General features: G+C 39.5%; 1 protein-coding gene across 1 annotated transcript in view; it reads right to left on the bottom strand.

Annotated features, from left to right (window-relative positions):
* fibcd1a (fibrinogen C domain containing 1a) overlaps nucleotides 1–5,000 on the bottom strand; it is a 24,891-nt gene that overhangs the window by 18,155 nt on the left and 1,736 nt on the right. The window contains exon 2 of the mRNA XM_054611289.1: nucleotides 3,001–3,132. The gene's annotated coding sequence lies outside the window, so the exon portion shown is untranslated. The remainder of the gene's footprint in view (nucleotides 1–3,000; nucleotides 3,133–5,000) is intronic.

Consider the following 5,000-nt stretch of genomic DNA (forward strand, 5'->3'; position numbering starts at 1 on the left):
TTTAGAACCCGTGTCAGTAAAGACTTGTTATAAAACTCGTGTCAGTAAAGACTTGTTTTAGAACCCGTGTCAGTGAAGACTTGTTATAGAACCCTTGTCAGTAAAGACTTGTTCTAAAACATGTCAGTAAAGACTTGTTATAAAACATGTCAGTAAAGACTTGTTTTAGAACCCGTGTCAGTAAAGACTTGTTTTAGAACCCTTGTCAGTAAAGACTTGTTATAAAACATGTCAGTAAAGACTTGTTATAAAACATGTCAGTAAAGACTTGTTTTAGAACCCGTGTCAGTAAAGACTTGTTTTAGAACCCGTGTCAGTAAAGACTCGTTTTAGAACCCGTGTCAGTAAAGACTCGTTTTAGAACTCGTGTCAGTGAAGACTTGTTTTAGAACCTGTGTCAGTAATGACTTGTTATAAAACTCGTGTCAGTAAAGACTTGTTTTAGAACCCGTGTCAGTAAAGACTCGTTTTAGAACCCGTGTCAGTAAAGACTCGTTTTAGAACTCGTGTCAGTGAAGACTTGTTATAGAACACGTGTCAATAAAGACTTGTTTTAGAACTAGTGTCAGTAAACACTTGTTTTAGAACTTGTGTCAGTAATGACTTGTTATAAAACTCGTGTCAGTAAAGACTTGTTTTAGAACCCGTGTCAGTGAAGACTTGTTATAGAACCCTTGTCAGTAAAGACTTGTTATAAAACATGTCAGTAAAGACTTGTTATAAAACATGTCAGTAAAGACTTGTTTTAGAACCTGTGTCAGTAAAGACTTGTTATGAACCCGTGTCAGTAAACACTTGTTATAGAACTTGTGTCGATATAGACTTGTTATAGAACTCGTGTCAGTAAACACTTGTTTTAGAACCCGTGTCAGTAAAGACTTGTTATAAAACTCGTGTCAGTAAAGACTTGTTTTAGAACCCGTGTCAGTGAAGACTTGTTGTGGTGTCCCCCAAGGGTCAGTCCTCGGACCCCCCCTTTTCACTGTCTACATGCTTCCCCTTGGCCGTGTCATCAGCCGGCATGGAATATCTTTCCATTGCTATGCTGATGACACCCAACTTTATTTCAAAATCAACCCAGCATCCTCTGACACCCTGCCATCTTCCACACTCACCACCTGCCTGGGGGAGACAAAGGCGTGGATGAAGGAGAATTTTCTGCAGCTTAACAGTTCAAAAACTGAAGCCATTCTCATTGGCACCCCACATCAGACCCGGTCATCCACCATTACCAGTATCACCTTCGCCGGCCACGACATCCACCTTTCTCCATCAGTCACCAACCTTGGTGTAATAATGGACCCCCACCTGACCTTTGAACTTCACATCAAACAGCTTTGCAAAAACTCTTTTTACCACCTAAAAAACATTGCAAAACTCCGTCCATCACTCTCTCTCCCAGATGCAGAAAAACTCGTCCATGCCTTTGTCTCCACCAGGCTGGACTACTGTAATGCTCTTCTTGCCGGGATCTCCAACAAAAACATCCAAAAACTCCAATACATTCAAAACTGTGCTGCCCGGATCCTTACAAGGACACGAAAATTTGACCACATCACACCAATTCTCAAATCCCTCCACTGGCTCCCTGTCCCATTCAGGATTAAATACAAGGTTTCCCTACTGACCCACCAGTGCCTCCATGGTAATGCTCCTATTTACCTGAAGGAGCTAATCACCCCTCAGCCCACTTCACGACACCTCCGCTCCGGTCAGGCAAACCTCCTGCAGATCCCAAGGACCAAACTCCGAACCATGGGAGACAGAGCTTTCTGTCACGCCGCTCCCTGTCTTTGGAATGCTCTCCCTGACCACCTGAGAGCACCACTGACCCTGGACACTTTTAAAAAAGGCCTAAAAACCTACCTTTTTAAAAAAGCCTTTCATTAGTTGTTTCCTTTGGAGAGACGTTCTATCTCTAAATTTTAACTTTTTACTTTTCTTTTTTTTTTCTTATGTAGCACTTTGAGATTGTTTGCTCAATATAAAGTGCATTACAAATAAAATTCATTATAGAACCCTTGTCAGTAAAGACTTGTTCTAAAACATGTCAGTAAAGACTTGTTATAAAACATGTCAGTAAAGACTTGTTTTAGAACCCGTGTCAGTAAAGACTTGTTTTAGAACCCGTGTCAGTAAAGACTCGTTTTAGAACCCGTGTCAGTAAAGACTCGTTGAGCAGCTGCTCTGAGTGTCTGAGCGTCTGTTTCTGTCAGATCTCATTTGACTGATTCCTCAGAGGGACTTTGAACATGTAATTTCTAAAACTTTAACCTTTTGACCTTTGACCTCAGCAGGTTAAGAGTTCAGGTTTTTAGAAAATGAGACACTTTATGTGAAAAACATGATCATATTAATAGAAATGTAAACTAAATCCATAAGAAGTCCATTTAGTGGCTCTTCTGGAGCTTTCAACCAACGCTTGATGTCTTTAAGACGTTTACATTACTCTACACTAAAGGAAATAATAAATATCAAATAATGAACATTAAAACTGTTAAAACTGTTAAAACTATTAAAACAATTAAAACTGTTAAAACTGTTAAAACTATTAAAACAATTAAAACTGTTAAAACTGTTAAAACTATTAAAACAATTAAAACTGTTAAAACAATTAAAACTGTTAAAACAATTAAAACAATTAAAACTGTTAAAACAATAAAAACAGTTAAAACATTTAAATCTGTTAAAACAATTAAAACTGTTAAAACAATTAAAACTGTTAAAACTGTTAAAACTATTAAAACAATTAAAACTGTTAAAACAATTAAAACTGTTAAAACTGTTAAAACTATTAAAACAATTAAAACTGTTAAAACAAGTAAAACAATTAAAACTGTTAAAACTGTTAAAACTATTAAAACAATTAAAACTGTTAAAACAATTAAAACAGTTAAAACTGTTAAAACAATTAAAACTGTTAAAACAATGAATTAACTGTTAATGGTTTCATTCATATTCATTCTTATTGATCCCCGATAGAATAATCAATAAAGGTACCTCGCTGTCTCAGAGTCCACACGACGATTATGAGACGAGTCTTTATTTGTTCCTTTAAAGACGCTTCATCTCTGATCGTCACGGCAACACGGACCATCTGCTCTGCAGCCGGGCGAGAGACACCAACTAACACTGAGAGAGAGAGAGAGAGACAGAGAGAGAGACAGACAGAGAGACAGACAGAGACAGAGAGAGAGAGAGAGAGAGAGACAGAGAGAGAGACAGAGAGAGAGAGAGAGAGAGAGAGAGAGAGAGAGAGAGAGAGAGAGAGAGAGAGAGAGAGAGAGAGAGAGAGAGAGAGAGAGAGGAGGAGTGATGTTGTGATAATCTGATCAGATTAACTTCCTTCTGTCACCCTGAACAAACTGAACATGTTAACTAATTTAACTAATCTTCTACTTGTCTCTCTCTTCGTTCTCTCTGGGTTCTCTTTGCATTCTTTCTATGTTTTCTCTGGGGTCTTTGGTTCCTCTCTGGGTTCTCTTTGCATTCTTTCTATGTTTTCTCTAGGGTCTTTGGTTCCTTCTCTCTGGGTTCTCTTTGCATTCTTTCTATGTTTTCTCTGGGGTCTTTGGTTCCTCTCTGGGTTCTCTTTGCGTTCTTTCTTTGTTTTCTCTGGGGTCTTTGGTTCCTCTCTGGGTTCTCTTTGCGTTCTTTCTTTGTTTTCTCTAGCTTCTCTTTGGTTCCTTTCTGAGTTTTCTCTGGGTTCTCTCTGGGTTCTCCGGTCTAAATACATGCAGCTTCAGTTAAATTAGTGGATGTGATTGGTTGTCTGTCTCTGAGTCTCAGTCCTCCAGACCCCCCCCCACGACCCTTGACAGGATTAGTAGTTAAAGAACCGGGCTGATGGTGCTAGTACTCCTCAGCAGAACCGAGACCTTCAGCTCTCTGAGTGGAGTCCGCTTTGTTTTCAAGGAAACAGGCTGACCCCCCCTCTGTTAATGTTACACACATGTGGACCCCCCCCCCCACACACACACACACACACACACACACACACTCACACACTCACTCACAGAATCAACACCACAGGAAGCAGAGGATTGTTTTTCAGAGTAAAAGCCTGGTGTCCAGAAGGTTTGTCTCCCAGAGGTCAGAGGTCAGAGTGCTGACCTGGTTCTTATTGATCTGAATTGATCGATTGATTACTTCACTGTGTAAATGTCATAATAATAATATAAAAACAGAAGTTTATGGATTCATGGTGAACACATGACTCTGTAAAACATCTGCTCAAGAAGACCATGAGATGAGATCGAGAGGAGCTGCTGAGTCATGAACCTTATGGTGGGAGAGTTGCTTAATGAAAACAAGCTTTTATATTGAAAGGGCAAACAGGAAACAATCCTGTTTCATTGTTTTAACTTGACGACCTGAAAATAGGAAGAGGGAATTAAGAGGGAAAATTCAAGAAACATAAACAGACGGAAAAGAAAAGACGGAGAGACGGACTAGTTAGACTGTGAGAGGGTTAGTTAGACTGTGAGAGGGTTAGTTAGTTAGACTGTGAGAGGGTTAGTTAGTTAGTCTGTGAGAGGGTTAGTTAGACTGTGAGAGGGTTAGTTAGTTAGACTGTGAGAGGGTTAGTTAGTTAGTCTGTGAGAGGGTTAGTTAGACTGTGAGAGGGATAGTTAGTTAGACTGTGAGAGGGTTAGTTAGTTAGTCTGTGAGAGGGTTAGTTAGACTGTGAGAGGGTTAGTTAGTTAGACTGTGAGAGGGTTAGTTAGACTGTGAGAGGGTTAGTTAGACTGTGAGAGGGATAGTTAGTTAGACTGTGAGAGGGTTAGTTAGTTAGACTGTGAGAGGGTTAGTTAGTTAGACTGTGAGAGAGTTAGTTAGTCTGTGAGAGGGTTAGTTAGTTAGACTGTGAGAGAGTTAGTTAGTTAGACTGTGAGAGGGTTAGTTAGTTAGACTGTGAGAGAGTTAGTTAGTTAGACTGTGAGAGAGTTAGTTAGTCTGTGAGAGGGTTAGTTAGTTAGACTGTGAGAGAGTTAGTTAGT

This window comes from Anoplopoma fimbria, chromosome 13, assembly GCF_027596085.1.
Source record: "Anoplopoma fimbria isolate UVic2021 breed Golden Eagle Sablefish chromosome 13, Afim_UVic_2022, whole genome shotgun sequence".
NCBI lineage: Eukaryota > Metazoa > Chordata > Actinopteri > Perciformes > Anoplopomatidae > Anoplopoma > Anoplopoma fimbria.